The sequence below is a fragment of the Nyctereutes procyonoides genome, unplaced genomic scaffold (genome assembly GCF_905146905.1).
Source record: "Nyctereutes procyonoides isolate TBG_1078 unplaced genomic scaffold, NYPRO_anot_genome, whole genome shotgun sequence".
Classification (NCBI taxonomy): domain Eukaryota; kingdom Metazoa; phylum Chordata; class Mammalia; order Carnivora; family Canidae; genus Nyctereutes; species Nyctereutes procyonoides.
In genome coordinates, this window is record NW_026575125.1 from 1,024,169 (window position 1) to 1,037,529 (window position 13,361).

Here is a 13,361-nt window from a genome sequence, read left to right on the forward strand (position 1 = left end):
TAGTGTGAGAGAATGGAGCGAGAAGATGGCCTTCTGCAAATCAGGGATGCCAACATGTTCCGCTGAAGTACATGCTCAGCTTGATCTAACTGAGATTCCCACATGCGTGTGATGAGGTTCCCCAGATATGGAATTCGCGGCATGAGCCTTGGGAAGGGAGCAAACAGAACATTGGTCTCCCCAGACCTTTTTTGTCGTTGGAAACTCCTCTCCCCCTTCCGTCATATGAGGCGGGGCTAGTTCACTAAGCGCCGATGGGAATGCTCTCCCGAAATGGGCATGAAGAGTCATTCTGGTCAAAGGGATACTGACGTGCACCTGTCACGTCTGCTTGGAAATACATAGAAGTGAACGACACGTGGCCCTGGTGTGTCAGTGTTGGTTGCATCTAGGAGATAAGCATGAGGATGTGTCGTGTGGCTGTCTGTGTTCCCGTTGACTGTGTAGCTCTTGCGCTCATAAAGTAAGATGGTGGACCGTCATCATCATTTCAAGACTGGGTGATGCAAAAAAGATCGCTATTTCCCATCTCATGAAAACGACATGTCCACAGTTTTTCATCCTGAGAGCATATGGTGTGTGCTGTGAAACGATGCCCTCCCCATCTCCAAATCCATCATTTTAATCCTTTGTGTGACCATGTGTAGAGACCGGGCTTTTAGGACATAATGAAGTTCCCATGAGGTTGTAAGGCTGAGCCCCTAATCCCCTAGAACGGGTGTCCGGATAAGAAGAAGTAGAAGAGCTTCTGTCTCTGTCTGCACACGCTCCCAGGAAAGCCGTGTAAGGAATGCGAGCCCGGAAGGCAGTTTTCATTTCACCCTTCCGTGTGTTTATAACGATGAGCAGGAAGGATGCCTTCAAATTCCAGGGAAATCATAAAACCTAGAGGTTTAGGGCAAGAGAGGGAAGCTTTCATTTCTCTCATCATCTTGGAAAACAAAGGCATTTGCCATGGTCTCTGCCTCAAACGTGTCTTCCCTGAAACAAAATTGCTACAAAGGGTTTTCCGGGGCTCGTGCTTATGACTCAGGTCCTTTGACCAAGTGCCTAAAACCCAATTAACATTCTCTGAGTGCGGGAAGCCCGGGTGGCTCAGTTCTCAATCTGGAGCAGGGACGTCCTTCGTTGTCAGGGTGGAAAGTGGTACTGACATTGGGTGGGTAGACACCAGGAGAGCTGGCCAATGCCCTAGAGTGCTCAGGATGGCCCTGCAGGGCATAGAATGAGCCAGCCTCAAATGTCGGTTGTGCGGAGGATGAGAAACTGGGTGAAGCTATGGACGTATGACTCAGGCCGGTTGGGTGACTTCCTGAGAGTTTTTCCTTTTTGAATTTGTATCACAGGCAGCCTGGGTGAGCAAAGTGGTTTAGCACCACCTTCAGCCCAGGGCGTGATCCTAGAGACCCGGGATCGAGTCCCACATTGGGCTCCCTGCATGGAGCCTGCTTCTCCCTCTGCCTGTGTCTCTGCCTCTCTCTCTCTCTCTCTCTTTCATGAATAAATAAATAAAATCTAAAAAAAAAAAAAGAATTTGGATCAGTCCGGATGCTATCTGACAAACAGAATGGATGCATATGTATATATGGTTATATTTATAGTTATGCAGTCATATATATATAGTTACATAATTACTTATATACATGGTTATATATAGTTTTATATCATTATATAAACACATTTATATATGGTTATATAGTTAGTTATAGCTATATAGTCATATATTGTTATGTAGTTATACATACAGCTACATATATGTTATATATGTTATATTATATTCATGGTTATATACATAGTTATATGTCTGTTACATATGCAGTTATAGACATATAGTTACATATATAGCTACATAGTTATGTAATACAGTACATAACATATTTATTATATAATACAGAATGTATTAATATGTATTAATATGTATTTTTTATTTTTTTTAATTTTTTAATTTTTTATTTATTTATGATAGTCACACAGTGAGAGAGAGAGAGGCAGAGACATAGGCAGAGGGAGAAGCAGGCTCCATGCACCGGGAGCCCGACGTGGGATCCCGGGTCTCCAGGATCGTGCCCTGGGCCAAAGGCAAGCGCCAAACCGCTGCGCCACCCAGGGATCCCTAATAAGTATTTTATATGTGACTATATATAAAGCGATTTATTTATTTATTTATTTATTTATTTATTTATTTATTTATTTATTTTTACTCAAAATATATGTAACAAATAATGTAAATGTAATTGTGTACCTTAAATGTATTCTGTGCATTTAAGATATCCGACAAGTTGGGATCCCTGGGTGGCGCAGCGGTTTAGCGCCTGCCTTTGGCCCAGGGCGCGATCCTGGGGACCCGGTATCGAATCCCACGTCGGGCTCCTGGTGCATGGAGCCTGTTTCACCCTCTGCCTATGTCTCTGCCTCTCTCTCTCACTGTGTGCCTATCATAAATAAATAAAAAATTAAAAAAAAAAGATATCCAACAAGTTGATGCGATGCATTGATATATTGTGATATGATGGCCATTGTAGCAATAGCACCAGTGCCTCATCACATAATTGTCCTTGCTTTTTTATGGCGGGAATAAATAAGATCTGGTCTCTTAGGAGGTCTGAGGATTATAATACAATATTGCTGTCTATATTCACTCTGCAGTGCATTTGGACTCCAGAATTTTGTGTACTAGTTGCAGTACGAGATGAGTGAAGATATTTATTTCAAGGAGTCAGCAAGGATGAAGGAGGAGAGATCTTGGCCTTCAGCCACCCTAGGAACACTCCATCCTCTGCCCTGCAGCCACTTGGCCGCAGAAGGCAACACATGGCTTTCTTGGAGCAGAAGTCATGCTCACCCAGAACCTCAGATGGGGTTTTTTTTTGGAAATAGGGTCTTTGCAGATGTGATGATGTGAAGGGTCTGAGCTGAGCTCGTCCTGGACGAGGTGGCTCTACATCCAATGACTGGGGTCCTTGTAAGACACGGAAGAGGAGACGCAGACACAGAGGAGGAGCCCCGTGAGGATGGAGGTGGAGATGGGAGGGATGCCTGAGGCCCCAGACGCTGGAAGAGGCAAGAAGGAGCATCCCTGGAGCTTCTGGATCTCAGTGGTCCTGCCCCCCCCCACCCCGGAGCTCAGACTCTGGTGTCCAGAGCTGGTGGAGAACAATATCTGCTGCATAAACCATGGAGTTGGGGTTGTTGCTACAGCAGCTCTAGGAAACTGATACAAGTTCCAAGCCTCCCCTGAGTGGAATCAGCAGTGAGAAAGGAATCCCAGGGTCGGGCCCCTGCTGGAGCGGGTGGGAGCCAGTCCGGGCACCATCTTCCAAGGTCACCAGCCATCCTCCGCGTCCTAATTGCCACAGGCGAGAATAAGTACTTCTGCTGTACTTGCCATTTCCTGCACCTCGAGGAAGAGCTCTTATCCCTCAGGCCACCCTGGATGCTGGTGCTTCAGCGGGTGAATTGCTCTGTAATTTGCAATTATCCACTTATACTTCCAGTGGCCACAATTCAAGTTTGAGTTTTCAGGGTGATGCTCCCTACGGTGACCGTGGCGGATGACTTCTTACTGACCTGAAGACTACAGTTCTGGGCCCTACGTTTCCATAGTCCTCCCGGAGCCTGAGGGTGAGAATCTTGGAGCTAATTTTGGGTTCTAGGAGCTCAGCGATGGATAAGGCTGTGGGCCCTCTCATGCATAGCGTGCTGTTCTGTTTTAAAGGGAGACGTTCAGGGACGCCTGGGTGGCTCAGTGGTTGGGCGTCTGGCTTTGGCCCAGGGCGTGGTCCTGGAGGCCTGGGATCGACTACCACATCGGGCTCCTGCCCGGGGAATTTTCTTCTCCCTCTGCCTGTGTCTCTGCCTCTCTCTGTGTGTCTCTCGTGAGTAAATACATAAAATCTTAAAAATTAAAAAAATAAATAAAGGGAAACGTTCTAGGTCTCAGGGTGTCTCAGCCTCGGGCACTGTGGGCATCCAGGGCTGGACGCATCTCTGGTGTGGGGCGTCCTGTGCATTGTAGGACTTTGAGCAGCATCTCTGGTCTCCACCCCCCAGAGGCCTGGAGCCTGTCTCTCTCGACTCCACGTGGTCATAAATGTCTGAGAGTGTTGCCAAATGTCCATTGGGAATTAAAGCCACCGCGATTGACAATGTCTGGTCTATAGCAAAATGCAGACATGTTGCTGCAACCAGCTGCATGGTACGGCACTTACAGCAGATATTCTGAATCACCTGGAAATCAGGCAAACTTCCAGGGCATGAGCCAGGGCCTTAGAAAATTCCCCGATAAGGTAACATTGTTTTGTCGCAACCAGTAACTTCACTAATTATTTTACACTTAATATACTTAAATGTAGAGATGCTATTTGCGTTAAAGACACACTCCCTGGAGCCACCTGGAGGGCTGGGGCCAGAATTAGTGATCAACCCACGGCCTAGCAGCTTAAGTGCATCCTCATCCGTTTGCAGAACTTGCTCCCTGGGTTACGATGGGGCTTCTGGCACCTGTGACCACGTCTTGGTGTCTGGTTTCTACTCTGATTACTGAATCCATACGTGTCTTGTTCCGGGACATCTTGCCTGTGTGTTCCCATCTGTAAGGACAGGAGTCCGTCTTGAGCACTTCATCATCATTGGACATTGAACACAAGTGAACACTTACACATGTAGACTCTCTGGTGGGCCTGGATCTGCTCAGAATGGGGAACAGCATGGCAGCTTCCATCATGCCCAGTGGAGCTTCTGGGGGGCTCCAGTGTCTCTCAGAACCCACTTCCAACACCTGCTATGGAGGAGGCTGTTGTAAAAGCCATCAAGTGTCCAAAGATGCTTCGTCAGGACTTCACTGGGGGCATCTTATGTGCAGATTAAGACAGAGGTTCCCAAAGTCCTTGAGTCATATAGTCTTTCTGTGTTGGTTATATTTCACAGTTGGAAACACCCCACATTTCTATCCATGGGTTTCATAGGTCCCAGATGGCATCCGAGAGCTTGACAGGGTTTGGTGTGTTTCTCTTGAAAATGTACAACCACCCATGGCATCGCTATGGGTTCACCTGGAAACCCAGTTTAAGATGGTACAAGCTACGTTGGACACTGATGTTCATTGTTTGCCTTTAGGGAAATACAACAGCGCCATGAAAATGCTGAAGGAGTAGATTCCTGGGTCCCAGCAGGGCAGCATTCAGCATTCAGGCTGCCTACCCCCTTTCTGCACCCAATCCAGACATTACTAATCAATTACAGAGCCACCTTCCTGTGGAGCCCAGAGGCCCCTCCTGCCTCTTCTTCACTTGCTGATGCTGCTGGAATTCATCCTGGGCAGAAAGGGGGGCATGCCCATGGGGACCCAGGACGCGCTGGGGCTGCCCACCCCTTCCCTGCAGAGCCTGATACGTCAGGCCATAAGGATCCATACTCAGGACCTCCAGATCGGTGGGGAAAGCTTCACAGATGGCATAGCCTCACCAGCAGCAATGGGACAGCCCTGGGACCTCCCCTTGCTCCTGGGTTCGGAGACTGATCATTTCATGTGAAAGCCCCTGCCACCACCACCACCTGATGGCTCCCCATTTACAAGAATTGGTGGGGTGGGTGGCGTGGGGAGTGGTGGCTGCTGTCAGCACAGGGCTGTACTTGTGCAGCTTGGAGCTGCAGAGACGAGAGACAGCCCTCTTTCTGAGCAACACGGGTGATTTCCTGAGCGTGGTATTTGTGGTCAGGCTCATCTGCATTTTTTCAATTATGGGGAAACCCATCACGGAAACCCAAAGGGATTTAAATAATTAACAAACCGAGACACAGTCAGAGCCAGGCCTGGCAGGAATCATAATGCTTGGATGAACCATGCAATTAATACATTTCTCATCAGGCTGTGGTGTGCCAGGGAAGCACAATGTCAGTTGTCTGTCACGGGCTTGGCTGAAATGAGTTATTTGCATATCAGACGGTATTGCAGGAAAATTGAATTTAGGGAAGCTCACCCTGACTTTGGATTATTAAACAGCACTTGTGGATGGCCCTATGTTGATAAAAACAGGTTAAAAAAAGTAAGATAGAAATAATTGAAAACAAGGAGTTGAACAGATAATTGCACACTTGCGCTCACAGCAGCCAAGTGGTGGAAGCAACCAAGTGTCCATGGATGGATGGATGGGCAGGTGGGCGAATGGACGGATGGATGGATGGGTGGATGGGTAGTTGGAGGATGAATAGATGGATGGATGCATGGATAGATAGATTGATAAGTGGATGAGTGGGTGGATGGATGGATGGATGGTGGTCGATGGGGGATGGTTGGGTGGATGGCTGGCTGACTAGATGGATAGATGGATGGATGACAACAGACAGATAGATGGATGGTTGGGTGGATGGATGGGTAGATGAGTGGGTGGATGGATGGGTGGATGGATAAACAGCATGTAATCCACGCACACAGTGGAATATGACTCAACCTTGAAGAGGAAGGACGTTCTGACACCTACTTTGATGTGGATGGACCTTAAGGACATGGCACTTCATGATATAAACCAGCCACGAGGCAAATCCTGTGTGATTCCACATATATGAGGTCCCTAGAAGGGTGCCATCCTTAGAGACAGAGGGTACATGGTGGTGCCAGGCACTTTGGGTCAGGGATGGGTACAGAGCTTCAGTTTGGGAAGACGGAAAGTTCTGGAGATGATGGTGAGGATACCTGCAAAGTAATGTGAATGCTCCCGTGGAAGGATGTGACTGGCCATTTGAATAAATCCTCCATGGGCTGCCAGGAATAAGCAGACACTCTGCCCAGGCCCCATGATAACAAGGTTACTCGGCGACGGGACCTTATCCACAGGAACAGAGTAGGGGCAATTTGAGGTTTGAGGCAACAGAGACCTCCTGATCTTACAGGTGTCAGGAAGTATGTGATATTGGGTCTTAATTTTGTGTCCGCTGCATGAGCACCCCAGCAGCTCCAATCGCAGATGGGGGGGGGATGTGATTCAGGGAAGTGGCAGGCTGTGTGAGCTGCAGGAGGGGGTCCTTGTAGGAGACTGCTCCAACAGCAGACACGCGATTTGGTGAGCTCCGGGTGCTGCAGGAAGTAGAAACTGTATGAGCGATGCGGGGTCCATCACTCACTGCTCCGGGCAGAGAGAAGCTCAATGCCCACTGCAGTGGGGACCAGACGCAGGCATAAGGATGCAGCCTCAGGACCGACGCCACTTGGCCAATCCAGAAGCCACCGTGGGACCTGGAGTTTGCTGTGTGTGTCCGACATCATCCCTCTTGAGGGGAAGGGGCTCAGTGTGGACTCCCCACAGCCCCTCAGTCCTGGGCAGTCCTGGCGGATCCGTGTCTGTGTAGTGGGGCCAGCTTTGCGGTGGGAGAAAGCTGGAGAAAATCCTCCGTGAAGGTACTGCTGGGAGTGTGTGCACAAGGATGCTCGTGTGTCACCAGTACCTTTTCCAGGGGCACAGGAAACAAAATAGCACATCGGCTCTGCTCCCTGCTCCGGCCCAAAGTCCCCAAATCACAGGGGACCCCGTGTCTCTCACACACCTGCACCAGTGCACCAGCCATATTCACCTCCATTATATATAGACTCGCAGCACAACTCTCTGTGTCTAGCGGCGACCCTGCCTGCACTCACCGGGGCAATGACCACCCTGCTTCCATGCACCGGTGGCTGTATCGGTCAGGGCAGGAGGGGCCACGCTGCAGTAACAAGCAGCACCAACGTCTTGGTGGCATGAGGCCACAGCGGTTTGTTACTTGCATGTGCTGCATGTCCATTGAGGGGTGCTGGCTGGGGGAGCCACTCTGTCACGACCAGGAGACACACGGTGGGTGAGTAGCCATCTGCTGAAGCCACAGGGAAGGAAAAACAGTGTCCTGAGGGTCTTGATGTGGCATTTAAATGTTCTAGCTCAAAAGTCATGGATTTCATTACTGCTCATAGCCTGGTTATGAAAACACATTGCCATGACCCCTCCAACCAGAACGGGTGGGGACGGACAATCCTCCCAGGGGGGCCATGACCCCCTCCAACCAGAACGGGTGGGGACGGACAATCCTCCCAGGGGGGCCATGACCCCCTCCAACCAGAACGGGTGGGGACGGGCAATCCTCCCAGGGGGGCCATGACCCCCTCCAACCAGAACGGGTGGGGACGGGCAATCCTCCCAGGGGGGCCATGACCCCCTCCAACCAGAACGGGTGGGGACGGGACAATCCTCCCAGGGGGGCCATGACTCCCTCCAACCACAACGGGTGGGGATAGACAAACCTTCCACATACACAGACAGAGGGACGGTAGTTGTATCTCCTCTAAGCGCCATTACATCACCAACAAAATGAGGCAAAAACTTTCTGCGCGGGCCGTACAAAAACTATGGCTACAATCAATCCTGTTATGTTTATTGTCTCTTTTTTTTCTTGTTGTTTTTGATGATGATTACAAGTCATTAAAATACTACAGTAAGCCAAATACATCAGATATTTGAGAAACTTTCCTGCCATAAAGCCGTTGGTTAAAAAACATAATTCTGTGTTGGTGATCTCGGAAAGATTTATCTCGCAAGATTGAAATACTCGTCCATTTCCCCCTGATGGTGGCGGCGGGTACACGACCATGTAATACCCCAAGTGTCACCCAGTATAATCTAAACAGTATTTTTCTCATTAGTTTCTGGATGCGTGTCATTCAGGGGATTTGCTACAGTGAAATATTTATAAAATTCTCGCGTTTTGTCCCATGTATCGTCATCCTATGTTGTAACTTAGAGAAACACATGCACAGCCATGCACTTTTTTATCTCTCTCATTCTCGCGCGCACACACACACACACACACACACACGGGCTTTCTCTCGTCGGCATCTGCTCGTCTAATTCCTTCATGGATGCGTTAGTGATGCTCTTTTCATGATTTAACTGAGCCACTTAAAATAACTTTGCATACGGAGTTGCTTATAGTTTTATGCAGAGAGCCCTTAAAATAGCTGTCAACCCTCCTTCTTCACCACAAATGCAATAAAATCCGCACGCCTGGCGTCGGCTCCTTGTCGGGTTGGTGCAATAATATGCGGTTATTAAATGGACCGGTTGGGGAAAAATCAAAACCAAAAAACCCACCTTTCAAAATCGCCTCCTCCCAGCGGGTGGCCACTTCGCATCCCTGTTATGTGGAGTCATTCCGTGCAGCCTCGCAGGTGGGTCTACACGTTTTAATTTTATTTAATTCACGTGTTGAATTAATCAGGTGGTTTTATACACCAGACGCAAGAAGTTCCTTCTAAAGCACATCTGGGCCCTTTGCAGAAATCTCCATCCTCCCTTCCTTTTTTTTTTTTTTAACAATTTTTTTTTAAGATTTTATTTATTTGTTTATTCATGAGAGACCCAGAGAGAGAGAGGCAGAGACACAGAGAGGGAGAAGCAGGCTCCACGCAGGGAGCCGGACATGGGACTCGATTCCGGGTCTCCAGGATCACGCTCTGGGCCGAAGGCCGATGCTCAACCACTGAGCTACCTGGGCTGCCCCCCCCCCGCTTTTTTAACATTTAAAAAAATAATTATTTTGAGAGCGAGAGCATGAGCAGAGCAAGCCGCAGAGGCAGAGGGAGAAACAGAGCCCTTGCTGAGCAGGGAGCCCGATGTGGGGCTTGGAAACAATGCTGATGCCCGTGGCATGCGCAGCAAGTGTTATATATACTGCATGTTGGCAAATTGAATTCAAATACAAAAAGAAAGATTAAAAAAAAAAGTGCTGATGACGGAGCCCACCTTCGAAAACTTCGTATTTATTTGCTTTGAGGTGGGGGCTGGCCAAAGGCATCGTAAATTTTCCCCGTGGACGATGGTGAAGGACACTAGGTGGGCATTGCTTGCCTTATGCGTGCTCCCCAGGAGCTGGGGCGCTGCCTCCGGGGGCCCCCGGGAATACCGCGTTGTTGCCGGGCCTCCGCGCTGAGGCCCCAGGGAGGGCCCGTCTCCGTGCGCTCTGCAAACAGATCCACACGAACCGCGATGCACAGATTTTTGGTGGTGCAGGAACACGCCGCCTTGCAGAGCCACAGCTTTTACCATCGCACGACACTGGCCAGCAGGTGTGAGGTCCGGGATCGGGGCTCAGGGGAGCATCAGAGCGGCTTCCACCCCGGGAATATTTATCTCCTGGGGCTGCTGTGCGCAAACGCCAGCAACACGAGGGCTGGAAAGCGCGAATTTTGTCTTTCCGCGTGCTGGAGGCTCGGCGGCCAATGCAAGGTGTGAGCAGCGCTGGTCCCTCCCGCAGGGTCCGTGGGGCCACCAGGGGCAGCCAGCCATCCCGGGCGAGCCCCGGCTTGTGGACGCCCGCCGACTGCTGCCTCTGCCCTGTGGGGCGTGCACCCTGCGTCCACCGGGGCGTCTCCCCCTTCTCGAAAGGACACCTGTCGTGTATGTGATGTCGTGCCCACCGTGACCCGATAGGACCTGGTGCTCATGAATCACCTGTTACACCCCCCACCCCCGCCCGTGATGCAAATCAGGTCCTCACCCGGAGCGCGTTCGCAGGGATACGGATTCTGCGCGGGGGTGGGACACGCATCCTTCATTCGTCAGTATCTGCACCGTGTAAAAACAAAACAAAACATCTTTCTTTTCTTTTTTTTTTCAGTTTTTTTTTTTGCAAATTGTGGGGCATTTAAGCAGGCTAGTACCTGGCAGGTGGTACGTTGCAGGCAGGCAGAGACGCGTTGGTAGCGCTGCCGCCCTAACAGGCCTGGAGTAGCCGCTCTGGGAGCTGTAAATGGAAACGGCCCCGTGGACGGGGGGTGCCCTCCGTTTTAAGGACGTCTGTGAAGATGGAGCCACGCCCTAAGGAGCCCGCCAGCCCCTCCCAGGGGGTCAGTTCACCGCAGACCAGTGGCTTGTGAGCCCCCCACACCCACCCCCCGGGTGCGCGCACGCATGCGCCCCTGAGGACTGCGCTCTCCCGCCCAGAGTCCGGGGAGGGGTGAGGCCTCCACCCCCAGGTCCCTGGGAAGTTCTTATGCACCCCAGGAACCTAATGCACACGACTCAAACGGCTTGGCGGGGTGTATGTCCACGACGGGGACCCGGGGGACGTGCACCTGTGCCTCGGTTGTCCTCCCTGCCCCTCCGGGGTCCTGCATCTGTCGGCCACGCCCGCGCCTCTCTGGAAGCTCCTCACGATTTTACAGCTGTGCTCCGCACAACGGAATTAGAACAGGATCCTCAAGAAAAAGAAAGAAGTGGGGGCATCTGGGGAGGGGCCCAGTCGGTGAAGCGTGTGCCTTCATGTCGGGTTGTGACCCCGGGGTCCCGGGATCCAGTCTCGCATTGGGCTCCCCACAGGGACCCTGCTTCTCCCTCTGCGTGCGTCTCTGCCTCCCTCTTTGTGTGTGTGTTTCATGAATAAAGAAGCAAAATCTTTTTTAAAAACAAGACAAAACAAAATAAACACAAAGGCCCAGAAATGAAACGAAGAGCACGCGTACTGGAGAGGAGACCTGTTTTCTCACGCACCCGACACCCTCCGATAAGGCTTGGTCATCCTCCATGCCTCTGTGTCTTTCTTCTCGTGCAACTGCGTCAGGATCAGCCTCTTATTTCTCGTGCAAATGCATGTGTAGACCGCATTTGGAAATACTTGGACCTTGTTTCCAAAGGACTTTATTATTATTATTTGCAGATGTAGCTGCTGTGACTTAGGGAGGAATAAAGACTCACTGAATTAACCGGGCCCCCTCCCACATGGCTTCTACAGAGACGTCTGAGGAGGAGCCAGCTGGGTCGTGGAGAGGGCAGGATGGCACGGGATGGCCTGGTGAGCCCTCGAGGGATACAACCCGTGGTAGGTCCACTCGCAGCCCGCAGCTGGTGATGAACTACTTGGCCACCATCAGGGTCCTAAGGATGTTGAAAACAACTGGGATGGGACGGGATCCACGTTCAAAGTCAACGTGGCAGAAATGCACAAAGGACCAGTGAGGGCGATGCATGGCGTCCAGGTGGAGATGGAGCGAGGAAGCATGTGCTGGACCATGGAGCGGCCCCTTGTGGTCCCCTTGTGGTTCCCGTGGGCAGGAGAGCCTCTCAGGGACCTCAGGTGTTTGCTCCCAGGCTTCGAGGAAGCACACAGGACTTTGGGGGTGCAGACGTGGAGAAGGAATTGCATGGCTGACGTCTGCAGACATCGCAAGGGAAGGATGTGTGGTGACTGTCCTCCTTTCTAAGATGTTCTTCTCAGACTCATCCCCTGTCCTGGTCACAAAGCCCATCTCCAAATGGACCATCCGTGAGCATCCAACGCACTCCCCGGGGCCAGGGAAGGAATTGAAGCTCTGCACACTTTATGAAACACGTTATCACGGGCCACGTTATCATGCGGCACGCCCTGGGCTGTCACGGCTTGGAGGGAAGTTGGGGAGGCGGCATTCGAGGATCGCATTGAACCGTGCCAACTGGAGACAATAAATCTTGAATGGTTATGCATGTCCTTGTCGTCCTGAGGCAACAGATCCTGGACGTGTTGGTGCCTGTGTCTCCCAGTTTAATTTCAAGGTCGCTGGGTGTGTGTGGAGGCTGTTCTCAGAATCTCTTCCCCCTCGCAAAGGCTTCAAGAAAATGGGAGAGAAGCCATCCGAGTGCATCACGTAGGTGCTAATAAGACAATGCAATCCAAAAAAAAAAAAAAAAGACAATGCAATCCATCTTCTGCTTTGCAAACCAGGTGGGAACGCGTGGGTTTTCTCTTGCGGTCCGAACGGAAGGGTAAGGACAAAGAAATTCACCAAAAGATGGATTTTTAAAGCATTTTTGGTATCGTTTCAAACTCGGCTATGAACTATCTTCACATACGGATCTTTTTTTTTTTTTTTTCAATTACAACCATTCCTGGGAGAGGCTGCACGAGACAGATAAGAGCTCAGCAGGGCACTCCTGAAAATAAAATTGAGCGTATGGAGATCATAATGGAAGGCGTCTACACATGTTCCGCCTACGCAGGACAGGGTTTATCTTGTCCACTTGACGATAAGGCCACGGGACAGAAGAGCAGTTTTAATTCCGCCGCGCTCCATTGACAAAGATGATACCGGTCAGCGTAAAAGCGTGTCGGCGTGGATATGGATTACAGGCACCGGGATATAGGATGTGATTAAAAGGGACACGAGGGGGGGATCCCTGGGTGGCTCAGCGGTTCAGCACCTGCCTGCGGCCCAGGGTGTGACCCTGGAGACCCGGGATCGAGTCCCACGTCGGGCTCCCTGCATGGAGCCTGCTTCTCCCTCTGCCTGTGTCTCTGCCCCGCTCTCTCTCTATGTCTATCATGAATGAATAAATAAGTAAAATCTTAAAAAAAAAAAAAGGCACACG